Consider the following 14,075-nt stretch of genomic DNA (forward strand, 5'->3'; position numbering starts at 1 on the left):
AGATCCAGTGATACTTCCTAAGTCATTGTGGAGAAAGGTTTGGTGGAGATAGGAGCAGAAGGCAGATGGAAGGGGAAGCAGGTGCTCTAGACTGGAAGACTGAGAAATAGTGGTGTGGGGGGAGACCATCTGCACGCCTGTGTTCACACCCAGTGAGGCCGGGAAGAGCTTCCTGTTAGAGGATTATATGGCCCTGACCACCTCATTTTTGGAAGAAATTGTTCCCGGGAGCATTGAGGGTGGGAAGGGGTTTGGTTCTCACTGAGAGACACACACGGCCATGCACTGCTTACAATGAGGCTCAGAAAAGTGCCACTAGGCAGGCACTTGGGCTGAGGGCAGTAGCACAGCTATTCTATTCTGAACAGCTTTTTATAATTGAGTTGATTATGACTTTAAACATTTTTGCAAGACATGATCAGACTGCAAGGCTAAAAGAAATAGCCTTTCATCCTTCTGACACCTCTTTATTTCTCCAAATCCCTATTTCATCATGTGTTCAACAGATGGAACAAGTACAGACTTATGTTTCACACTGAAAGAGATACTGATAAATACAAGGCGCTGTCCTTGTCTATAAGAAAAAAACAAGTGAGAGCTGGTGGTGGAGATGGGGGAGGAGTAAAATACATGGTGGAAAATAGATTAAGACATGCACATTTTATTCACTGAACATGGATTTATTGTGTCATCTACTCCGTTCCAGGAGCTGTTCTAGGTACTGGGGATGTAACACTAAACAAGGCAGACAATATCCTTGCCCTTATGGGCTTATGTGCAAGTAGAGAAAACTTAAAATATGAAAGTGAAAATAAATAATATAGTATTAGCTATTTAAAAGTGCTGGGGGTGGGGGCAGAAGGACTCACAAGTACAAAAGTCATAAAGTGGAAAAGAGCCTGGAGTATTTGTGGAATAGCACAAAGCCCAGTGGATTTAGAGTACAGTGAGCTTGGGGGAAGTGTTAAGAAAGAAAGTCAAAGAAGTATTGGGGTACGTAGACTGTAGTATGATGAGCTGCCAAATGGTTTGAATCAGTGGAGTGATGTAATCTCATGTGTATATTTTAGAAAAATATTTCCCTAGCTACTGAATAGAGAGCAAACTATAGGAGATGAAAACGTGCAAGATAAGAGATCAGCTAGGAGGTTATAGCAACAGTTCAGTGGAGGGATGGCTTGAACTAGGATAGTTTTAGTAAAGATGGTGAGATATAATGGTTTTTGAGAATTTGCTGGTGGGTAGGATGAGGAATTTAAAAGAAAGAGAGAATACAAGAGTCTAGGATTTGGAGCCTAAGGATTTTGGCCTGATTTACTGGGTGGCTGGAGTTGCCATTTACTGATATTGAGGTCACAGGAGGAAGAGCTGGTTGGGGCAGGGAGGAATCAAGAGTCCTTTAAGTTTGAGAGGCTTATTAGACATCTAAGAGGAAGTGTCAAGTAGAATGCTGGATCGTTAAGTCTAGCATTGAGGAAAGAGGTCAGGGCTAGACATGTATTACATTTCTCAGCATATTGCATTACATAGCTCATTAGCACTGGATAGTATCAAAACCATACAACTGGAGGACAGCCCCTTAGGCAATAACTGTAAATAAGGAAATTTGAGGTCATAAACCATCCAAGATTTACAGATAGGCAAGTATAGATGGATCTAGCAAAGCAGTGAGAATTGGTAGATCAGTAGCCAAGAGAAAAGAGTGTTTAAAGTATTCCTGAGAATTAGAGTTAGGAAGACTGAAACTGACTCTTGAATTTGGCAGTGTGGAGGCCTTGGTAAGTGCAGTTTCAGTGGAATGATGAGGATAAAACCTGATTGAAATAGGTTTAATGGGAAATGGAACAGTTTTCCTATATTGCTGAAGGTAGTGCTAACTGGTATAACTCACTTAGAGGACAGTTTAACAATATCTGGCAAAATTCAAATGTACATATCTTTGACATAGAGATTCAACTTGGAATTTATCCTGTAGATATACTTGAATATGTGCAAAATAACATGTGTAAAGGTAATTTTTAAAAATTGTGGTAAAATTTGCCTAACATAAAATTTTACCACTGTAACAATGTTTAAGTGTACAGTTTAGTGGAATTAAGTACATTCACATTGTTGTGCAACCATCACCATCATCCATCTCCAGAACATTTTTCATCTTACAAAACTGAAATTCTGTACCTGTTAAACAGTAATTTCCCATTCTCCCCTCCTTCCAATCCCTGGCAACTGCTGTTCTACTTTCTGTCTTTATGATAGACAAGTGTTGGTTTTTTTTAACCACTATCTTATATAAATTAACACTGTTAAATTAATTAAACAAGAAGGCTATTACACTGAGGTGGTTCTAATGCCTTAGCAGCCCACATAAGCAAACCAAATAGTAAGCCTGTAAATGCCTTAAAGTTAAGAAATCAAAAACTAAGGACAACCAATCACAAACAGCTACTAACTAGGCTTTCCCAAATAAGGCAACCACTTAAGCTACAGCCAATCCAATCATTTCCTTGTTTTGCTTCCATGTCTTCTCTATAAGCCTCGCCCCTAGCTCCTGTTAGTGCCATACTTCTAACCACTTCCGATTGGATGCTGCCCAATTCAAATAGATTTTTGCCAAATAAACTCTTAAGAAATTTGCTAAGTGAAATAAGTCAGACAGAAAAAGCAGAGAACCATATGATTTCACTGACATGTGATATATAAACCAAAAACAACAAAAGAACAAGACAAACAAATGAGAAACAAAAACTCACAGACACAGACAATAGTTTAGTGGTTGCCAGAGGGTAAGGGGGGCGGGGGGTGGGGGGTGGGAGATGAGGGTAAGGGGGATCAAATATATGGTGATGGAAGGAGAACTGACTCTGGGTGGTGAACACACAATGGGATTTATAGATGATGTAATACAGATTGTACACCTGAAATCTATGTAACTTTATTAACAATTGTCACCCCAATAAACTTCAACTAAAAAAAAAAGAAATTTAATATGCCTCAATTTATCTTTAAACAATACTGATCCAACTCCTATCATTTTCTAGATCCTTCATCCAGTTTTATTTTTTCTTCTTATATTTATTTCCACCTGACACAGTTATCTGTCTCTCCACCCCATGGGAAGGGACTTTGTTTATTTTTGTTCATTGCTTTAGCCTTAGTACTTAGCATAGTACTTGACAAGTGTAGGAGCACAAATATCTGTTGGCATGACTGAGGCTCAGGTGGAAAAGCACTCCTGTTGTAATTTCCTGATTGGATTAGATCGTGTCCCCGAGGATGTGCATTGTCCAAGTGTTGAGCCTTAGTTCTTTACTCCTGTTTCTCCCCAATTGTCAGTTCTCTATCAACACAACTTTTTTCTTAATGGAGTTTTGATCCAATTTCTCATCTTTGCCTCTACTTCAAATTTTCAGTCTCTTTGTCCTTCCTCTCTGACTGCCTGAGAATTGCTACCTCCAGTCCACTGACGTCCCTGAAACACATAAACATGTCGACTATTTCTTCTCCTCTCTCCATGTGTATTAATATTATCCCAAACACACACACAAAGTTTCTGGAGTAGAGAGAGATCATTATTTACTTAAAAGCAAATAAACACCCTATGATTCCCCATGCCCCAGTTCTTTCCCCTAGGCTGATATAACAAAAACCAGATACTAGTCTACAAGTACAGGGCCTGTATTATAAGAGAGAAATGCCCTCCCCAAAAAGAATCTGGGCCTTTATGCAAAAGAGAGAGGCAGCTCTCTCCCACCCTACTGAAAGTCTCCTTGGGGATCAGATGGAGAGGATCCTGGATTCTCCTGTAACTAAATCTGTCAGGAGAAAGATAAGACCAATGTTTTCAGTTTTACACCCAGGGTTGCCTCCAAGGTCTTGACTTTTGCTGCCCCCATTCCCCAACTGTAAACATATGTCTGAAGTAAATCTTTCTAGAAGTCTCTCATCTAATTAGTCATAAGTTACCTTTCAGGGCTTGTTGGAACCCAATTTCAGTAACATTTGTTCAGAAAGCCCTAGATGTGCAGAAACAAAAACATATTTTCTCTACAGCCCCACACCATCTTATCCTCCAAGTTTGCTAGTATTCATCAAAAACCTTAATCACAAGTTATCAGAAACTTACTCTGATTTACGCCGAAGAGTAGTCGCTCGGAAGCATACAGCCAGGCTCGGACACCAGGCAAGTCCAAGGGGATCTGGACACCAGCCAGGATTAGAACCAGGGTCACTCCACAGAAAGTCTGATGTGACTGCGGATGAATGCCAGGCGCCACAGCCACACAGCTGCTATCAGCTGTCAGCTGCAGACAGCAAACACTGGATGCCGCAGCAGAACTTCTATCACTACGGCCACCACAAAAATGGATTGGAGAATCCATTCTTTATATCATTGATCTCCAGTTGAAACCCTGGGGCTGGAGTACCTGATTGGATGAGCCTCGGGCATGTACTTCTGCCATAGCTGCAAAGGAAGATAGGAAAGTGAGTCTGCCTTTCTACCTTCTGTGGTGGGAGGTGGGTTCTGACTATTGCTAAGACTTAAATTATGGAGAGTTTCCCCCCCCCCCAAAAGGAATTCTGATGCTGGGCAGCCACAAAAACAACAAATGTCCACTGTCTTGCTACTCTATCTGTATTCTTTATCTCAGTTTTCATCTACTTCCATCCAAATGCATAAGCCAGAAATCATAGCCTCATCTTTGAATTGTTCACCCTACACCCAATAGGTCTCACAGTTTTGTTGTCCGCCTTAAGCGTTTCTCCTCTCCAGGTTTATTGAGATATAATTGATATATAACATTGTATTAGTTTAAGGTGTATAACATAATGATTTAATACGTGTATATACAGCAAAATGATTAGCACAACAAATTTAGTTAGCATCCATCACCTCATATAGTTATAAAAAATTTTTTTTTCTTGTGATGAGAATTTGTAAGATCTACTCTCTTAGCAACTTTCAACTATACAGTATGGTATTGTTAACCATGTACAGTATGGTATAGTCACCATGCTGTACATTACATCCCCAAAGCTTATTTATCTTATACCTGGAAGTCTGTACCTTTTGACCATCTTCACCCACCCTACGCCTCTTTAGCATGTCTTGTATCTATCCTTTTATCTCTATCCCCAGTACCATAGACACAATTGGGTTTTCATCATTTCCTCTTGGATATTTGCTATAGTATCCTCCTTGGTTCCCCTGAGCCAGGCCTCATCCCCTGCAATCAATCTTCCACACTGCTTTATACCAATGTCTTTCTAATATTTGACCATATCATTCTCCTTCTTAAAGTCTGTCAAGTGGTCATTACCACATTCAGAATTAAGTTCAGACTATTGAAATGGCACACAAGGCCCTTCTAAGGCTCCATTTTCAGCCTCATTTTCTTTTTTTAATTTTTTTTTTAATTGGGGAACAGTGTGTTTCTCCAGGGCCCATCAGCTCCAAGTCGCTATCCTTCAATCTAGTTCTGGAGGGCGCAGCTCAGCCCCAAATCCAGTCGCCGTTTTCAATCTTTAGTTGCAGGGGGCGCAGGCCACCATCCCATGTGAGAATCAAACTGGCCACCCTGTTGTTCAGAGCTTGTGCTCTAACCAACTTTTCAATATTCTTTTATATGAACCTTTTACTCCAACTGAGACAAAATACTTGTTTTCCAAATATATAGTGCTTTCTCACACACTACAACTATGCATATGCTGTTGCTTCTCCCTGGAATGTCCTTCCAACCTCATTTACTTGCTTAATTCCTACTTTTTCTTCGAGACTCAGCTCATGCCACCCCTAGGGGAGATAGGGGCCCACCGTCTGTGATATCATAGCTTATTCTACACACATATATTACAGCTTAATCACCATGTGTTAGGTTATTTTATTGTCTGTCTCCCTCACTGAGTGATTTCTTTGAGGTAGAGTCTTGCTCTCTCTATCTCTTCAATGCCTTGAGTATTCAATACATATTTGGTGATGGAATAAAAAGCACTGGAATTAGAAAAGAATTTCCATTGGACAGAAGAAATTGAGACCTAAGCAGATTAGATGAGTTGTCCTAACTTATACAGCTAATTATAGCACTAAAGCTAGAATTCTTATTACCTAACTCACTGCTCTCTTCCCTCTACTGTAACTCCTCTTCTACGATGCATATTGCTTCTTATGAAAATCTCACTGTAAATTCAATTCTGGAAATTTGCTCTTACATATGGAAGGGCCACATGTGTTTTAAGTAGAAATTTTTCAAAGATATTGCCTCAGTAGCAACCCAGTAGTACCTTAGGAAAAGTTACCCAGATTTTATCAGTTCATATACATAGAAATTCTTTGTATCATAAAGTATTTAAAAATCAGTGTCTTGTAGTCAGCTGATCTGCCTCAGTGATGGTTGAGGTAATGGTACTTACATGAAGACAAAAATATGGGTTTTTAAAAAGACAAATACTGTGATATCACTTATATGTGGAATCTAAAAAAGACAAACACAGAGAAATAGAGAGTAGAATACTGGTTACCAGGGATTAAGGGATGGGGTAAATGGGGAGATATTGATCAGTTATATAATTAACAAGTTTGGGGATCTAATGTACAGCTTGGTAATTATAGCTAATAATACTGTATCACATACTTATATGTTGCTAAGAGAATAAATGTGACATGTTCTCACCACAAAAAGAAATGGTAACTATGTGATGGGAGGGAGGTGGTGGCTGATACTATGGTGGTAATCTGTTGCGTCCAGCGCAACACGGGCAGTGAGGGTGCGAAAAGGGGCGGTTTGGGTTAAGTTTTTAAGAAAGAAAGAAACAGAGACTTAATGCAGTTAAATCTCTCCGAAGGCCAGGGGTCTCTCAGTCTCAGAGGACTGGAGCCAGAATAAGGCTGACTGAAGGTTTTTATTGAATAGGTATACAAAAACAAGAGAAAGCAACATTGTTTCTTACACGGTCTCTGAAACTCACACATCATAACAGAAAAATATTTATCTCAATCACCCTTTGCCAGTCAACAGCTGAAGCACAAGGTCCCACAATGTCTTAATTAAGGTATGTACCTTCTCAGGGTCAAGTGTCTCATTTTGTAACAGTTCCGTTGAGCTAAGTGGAGAGAACTGATCTTTATTGTTTTTGTAACTCCTCTCACAAACAGGTGCCAGGGAAAAGCCAGAGCTGGCAACAGCTTTTCCCAGGCAGGGGGAAGGGGAGGCAAGGCCCCTTCCCATATTTTTCTAAGGCAGCTCATTGGGTGTCCCCACTCAGTTCCGCCTGGCTTAGGTTGTATCTCCCGTGAGATATCTTACCCGTCTTTGGCTGCAAACCATCTTTTGGGGACCAGACAGAGAGACATAAGGTGTAAACATAAGGATGGAACAAAGTCCCAGAAAGGCACAGTCTCACAGACTCTTCTTTCCTTAAGGAAAGACACAGGGGGACAGTTGGCTAGGCTGTTGTGTGACTACAGTAATCATTTTGCAATTTATAAATACATCAAATCAACACATTGTACACCTTAAACTTGGATAATGTTATTTATCAATTACATCTCAATAAAACTGGGAAAAATAAAGAAAACAGCTAATTCAAGGGGAGAAATCTGGGTTTTAAGAAAGCAGGTAATGTTTTAAGACATTGACATGTCAATAATATGGGGGTGGCTTTGTGCTATCATTCTTATTAAGCAAATTGGATGATTGTTTATATTCCTGCCAGTGTTTAGATGCTGTAATTGGAGTAATTGTCTGCTCAATTAATGTTAACAGAGAACAACTAATAGGCAGCCATGAGCACACAGATGACCTAGAACAAAGTTGTCATACTCTGCATGTGAGGCTGTAATTATGGAACCAGAGCAGAATCCACCACGACTGGAAATCTAATTGTGGCTCAATACTAGGAGTCCAGGAAAATTAGAGAAGTACCTCCAAATCATTGCTGCTAGATGTTTTATAGCCTCAAGTTAACAAATTATCATGCCTACCTGGACTGTGGTAATAGTAGGTCGTGGTTTTGGTTTTTTGTCTTATCTTTGAAATAGAATTTATCTTTGAAATTTCATCCTTTGTTTTCTTTTATACATCAGGAAGGCTCAGAAGCTTCTCATTAGAATAATGAGACAACACACTTAGTCCTCAGATGAAATGGGTATTTTAAATAAAGGAGTAAATTTATATTGAATGACTATTCCTATCTCTCAAATACAATTAAATTTAAAATTGGCAGAAAAACATTATATATGTATAATGAAACTATATCTTTATAAATTTACACATCAATATTAATTCGGTTTTTAAGTATCTACAGGGATAATACCCATGAAGAACCTGATAATGGTGTCACCTCTGATGAAAGACATTAGAGAAGAAAAGTTAAAGTTGCATGCAGCAATTTATAGTTTATATGTCTCTGTATTTTTAAAAGGTTTTAGAAAAAAAAAGCAAAGTTGAATTAAAAATTAATCTTGCTAATTAAACAAACAAACAAAAAACTCATGAATTGGTAGAGCAGGATTTGACCCAAGCTAGATAGAATTTCCCATGTCCTTAACATCTCCGTTACTATGACACAATTATATTATAAACACGCTTACATGAAACAATCTAGAAGTAATTTTAATAAGTATCTGGTATTTTATTACATAGATGAAGTGAAATTTTATTCATAAGTGTTTTGTTTTGTTTCCAACTATTTAAAACAGCTTTTAAAACTTTTTGTTATGACATTTTCCAAACACAAACAAAAGTAGAGGGACTACACATATGAAACTCCAAGTACGCATTAATAACCCAGCTTCGATGATTATCAATTTAGGCCAAATCTGTTTGCCTAAAATGAAAACTACTCTTATAACTTATTTATCTTTGTAATCATCTTTATCTAAAGATAAAGAGATTTTATGAATATCCGGATTCCAATCTATTTGACATTCTCAATGAATTTAATTAACCTTTAAAATCATCTTCCATTAATTACAGGATTATTTGTCAGAGTTTCACAGCTATCTGGGGCAAATTTACTTACAATCTAAATCCCCTAAGATTTTCTCTGTCCTTGTGACAACTCAAAAACATAAAAATCTTGTGCGAAGAACTGCAATAATTATGTATACAAAGCTATCAGTGAGCATTGATGGAAAGTTAAGGAGTTGAGTAAAACAGAGACAATCAGAAAGGAAAATAATTTGGAAGAAAGATCTAAAGGTGGTATTCACATTTACCATTTTCTTTCAAGCCATGGTCTTTGGTTTTAAGCACTTTTTGGTCAAATGAAAATAAACTCAGGTGGCATATGCAAGCCCAGTTCACTATTTCAGTTCTTCCATATAGCATCCTCCTGGACGCGCTTGAAACTTAAAATAGTGCTCTTGTCCAACACATGGCAGAGTGACCAAGACCATGAATTAGTCTGTAGAGCAAGGTGAATGGAATGGAACCACTTGGTATTTCAGCACAAAAGTGATTCAGAACCATGGACAGCGACACGCGATGGAAAGGCCTCTGTGACTGCGTATCAGGAATGGCGACAGCAAAGGCACAGACGTGGCAACTGCAGAAGCCAATCTAGCATTCGTGCAGCCCAGGCAGAGGCATGGTAAATGTCTTCAAATCTAAAGACAAATATCCAGGTAAATGTCTTCAAATCTAAAGACAAAAAAATCTAAAGACAAATCTAAAGACTGATTCAAGAAGAAAATTGCCTCTTGCTTAAGGGTAAGAAGAGAATCCTTACAATCTCCTTTTAAATATTTTAAATAAAGGACAGTCTGATTAGAAACAAACCAAGAATACAGTGGGTAAGAGTCTTAACATCAGAAACTCCTTTCTCAGAGATTGACAATGTTGCCAACTCAGAGGGAAGAAATTGTGAATAGAAGTTCAAGAGTTTGGCAAATGAACAAGCCCATATACCCACTTCATTTTGCTGCATCACTAGCATAACTAGCTGCATCACTAGCTGCATCATTTTGCTGCATCACTAGCATTATTGTGGATGCAAATGTCTGGCACTAACATAAGTCTCTTCATTGACCTTTACAATGGACTTGGTATTATGCGGCTGACTACATGGATGTCCTCAAACTTCTTCAATGCTACATGTGTACTTTTTCCAGATTTCTGCTTTGTTGGTTATCGGATACCTTCCTAGACAATAGACTCATTCTCTGTTCAAAGATATACTGAAAACTACACTTCTTCTAAAACCATATTCAGGTCTTGCCTAATATCTAGGAATATCAAGGACCAAGCCTGGACCATAAAGATTTTTCTTCTGCAGAAGCTATGATTAGGGGCTGTGAGCCAATTCCTAGAATAGGGGATGGTAAGTTTTTTTCTGTAAAGGGCCAGATAAATAATTTCAGGCCTTTGTGGGCCACATAGTCTTCTCCATCACATATTCTTTGTTTTTGCAATTTTTTAAACGACAATTTAAAAACATAAAAAAAAAACATTCTTAACCAGGCCACAAGCCAGATTTGACCCATAAGACACAGTTTGCCAACTCCTACAAGGCAAAAGATTGGAAGAAGATTAGATTTGCTTGGCCTAAAGGAAGTGGTGACATGAGGGCACGTCAGTGAAATCAGGGAAATATAAATAACTCTTTTTTCCCCCCAAAGGAATAGTATGGACATGCAATCTGTGTTTTGTTTTGATAACTATAATTAATTTGTCCCTTGGTAAAGGATATGATTTGTCTCTTCCATATGAACAGTGATGTTTATACAAGTAAAATTGATGAGAAAGATGGCTGACAAACTCAAGTGAAGTATTCACTACCCTCCTTGATTTTCTTCCTGATATCAGAGCTATTTAAGCAACAATTTGAGAGAAAACTTCCCTTCTATATTATGTGGAGAAAACCTGTATGTGTACGTGTGTGTGTATTTATACATAGGAAATGATAAAATGCATGTGCTTACATATGTGACAATGAATATATAAAAATACATATTTTTATATAAGGGAGCTAACAGAGTATGATTGGATGAGTAGGAATGGTCATTGTACAGCCATCCCATTAACTAGTTTTGTTCAATCATTGCCACCACCCCCATAAGGTAATGGATCTACCCATTCATGTAGCAAAGAGGTCTCCAGTGTAGCTTTATAGAGCAGTACGCATGTCTGAAATGAAGAGGGTTCTCTGCTTGCTTGACAACGATTGCCAAGACACTCCTTACCCATTTTCATTTAATCAATCAGTTTCTCCTTTTAGGGGAAGAAGCTTTTTATAAATATATGTATTTTGATTAAGCTTATCATCAAGGATGTGATACTGTCTGCTACAAATGGACCCCATATGTGCAAATTACCTTACAGAACACAGAAGCTATAGCGAGATTAGGGTAATGACTTGGATGGATGAACAAATAGGTCAGCTAGAGATAAGTGAACTGATTTGTCTAATATTAGAACTAAGCCCTACAAACCCCTGCATGAACTAAATTATTTAACTGCTTCTGTAGCTTTAGAATTTAAAGTATGGTTTTAAACCTTTAGAGTTTTAAATTTTCATGTATTTGCCAGTTTTCTGCCTCTGGAAAATTATGAGATAAAAGCACTACCGAAACCACATTCCTAGGGGATAATGATTTGTTAAGAATCTCCACCATCCTGCAATGCTTTCATAATTTCTCTCATACCTGTCACATTAAGGCTCTGAATGTGAAGGTCCTCAGCCACTGCACTTATGAACAAATACCAAAATGTAACAGAAAGATATTCCTCCATAACATTTACCAGCAGATCGGACCTTATGATTTCGGTACATAATATAACGTGATAAGAAGCCAACACAGAGGATTTGCTGATCTAGGAGTCAAGGTACACAGACCCTCAGTTCATGTCTGCCTTTAGGGGCTTTGTGAAGACATTTAACCTCTCACTGCCTCATTTTTCTCTTTTTATAAAATTGATTTCACATACTAGTATTTATACCCGAATTAACGCTAAAGTTATCTAAAAGAAGGAAAGTGTTCTTTATTATGCACTTCTCTCTACCTTTTAAAGGCACTTCTCAGTTCTTATCCCACAAAAATAAAAATATTAGATTCAGTTATATAATGAGAAGGATCATTGGTGAAAGAAAGGAAGGAAGGAAGGAAGGAAGGAAGGAAGGAAGGAAGGAAAGAATACTAAGCTAAGCTATTGGGCAACGTGATCTGATTTAACAGTTTTTAAAATTTCCTTAGGCACAAAAAAAAAAAAAAAAAAAAAGATCTGTATATGTTTGGCCCAGACATCTCATCTCTGTGGTGAGAATTTGGTCAGAGAGTTTAAATAACACCAGTTTTTACCATCATAGGAAAAATCGAAGGTTACTCATATGACTGGATGTAGTGGGCCCCTATTGAGTCAACATCAGCATTTAGACACGTCTAGGCTGACTTTTAACTTTCTTCTTTTCTTTTCTCCCCTGCCATTTCCCAGATCTACACTCTGCCCTCAACCACTCACCTGAGGCCAAAGATGGAAAAGAATAAACATACTCTTCTGTCTTGGATACTTGTCCCCTAGCTCAGCTCCATTAATTCCCAATGGAACCCTCTAGTAAGAGAAGTTACAAAATAAATTCCAAGGAACACTCTATATGGCATTCTGGGAAGCAAGGTGACACAGGTTGATATAAGTGAAAGATGGGGACATTCTCTACATGTCTTTTCACAGCGCAGCATGATTTGGCATCACCAATAGCTTCAAAAAATGCAGTGCTGCTTCAGCACCTCCAGATTTGGCAGCTCTGAAAGCAACGAAAGATGGCATCTTCAACAGATTCAATATTACATCAGATGAAGGCAGCAAAGGCAGGCACCACTTACAGGAGCTTCTCTTCAGTTCTAATATTAGACAAATCAGTTCACTTCTCTTGTCGGTGGGCATGTTAACCAGGTGACCAGAATTTCAGAGCATGAGAGGGCTTCCAAAGCTGATACAAGACATACCTCAGGAATTTAGAGGTAGCTTGGAGGTCCTGTGATAGTAGATATGGGCAACAATGTTCAAATTTGATCGATCACTTATTTAACTCCATTTGTACCCACAGACTGGTGAAGACCGACAAATTCAGCTCATGTGGATTTTCTGGGAAAATCCAGATTTCAAATATTTTTTGCATGGTGTTCATAAACCATTGAAATGCTTAAATTTGAACTTCACACTACATGTCTAAATTGGAACGGAAATATAGTTACCATTATTATATGTTATAATGAGAAACGTGTCACTAAAAAGAAAAAATCATTTCTATTGATTTTTGGAATTCCATCATAATGTATTCCTTTTTGTTAAGCACTGCTTTTTGAGAGCAGAGCTGTTCTTTTATCAGGTGAAAAAGAAATGGAAAGGAAGTTGAGAGGGTAGTGAAGAAGGAAACAATGAGGAAAATGTCCCATGCCTCACAATCTGAGCTAGTGTTGTTCCTCTGGCTAGAAGGCAGGAGGAAAGGGTCCTTTCAGTGCCCCCTCCCCAGTGTGTCTCTGAGCAGTTTCTAGTTATACTGGTGAGATGGACAGCAGGATTTGATGAGAGGATCACTATACTTAGGAATGGACACCTGGTTTTAGACCTGTCCAACTAGGTAATGAAGGCTGGGCGAGTGGAGAAGGGCGAGAGGGGAGTGGCCATGATTCATTGTATTTGCCAATTTCTATGATGTAAATATTCCCACCATGACTTATTTCAAGCTACCAGCATGACATCAGTGAACGTGGAGTTGTGAAGAGATTCGAAGTGGCACATTATCATATATAATATTGGCACCATACAGATACAATAGATATAAATAACCTCAAGGAGTTCTAATCTATATATAGGTTATAATAAAATGTAGTCAAACAATTAGGACACGAGTTCTGAGTATTTCTTACCTTTGTGTGTGTTCTTAATAGCTAAATTTTATTGAATTATTATACCATTGAAGATCAGTTTGTTTTTTCTAATTGAGGTATAATTGACAAAATAAACAGCACATATTTACAGTGTACAACTTGATAATTTTTGACATATGTATACATCCATCAAACCATCAATAAAAATCACAAAGGTGAGCATATCCATCACCCCAAAAAGTTTCCTTAT

Source organism: Rhinolophus sinicus, linkage group LG05 (genome assembly GCF_036562045.2).
Source record: "Rhinolophus sinicus isolate RSC01 linkage group LG05, ASM3656204v1, whole genome shotgun sequence".
NCBI lineage: Eukaryota > Metazoa > Chordata > Mammalia > Chiroptera > Rhinolophidae > Rhinolophus > Rhinolophus sinicus.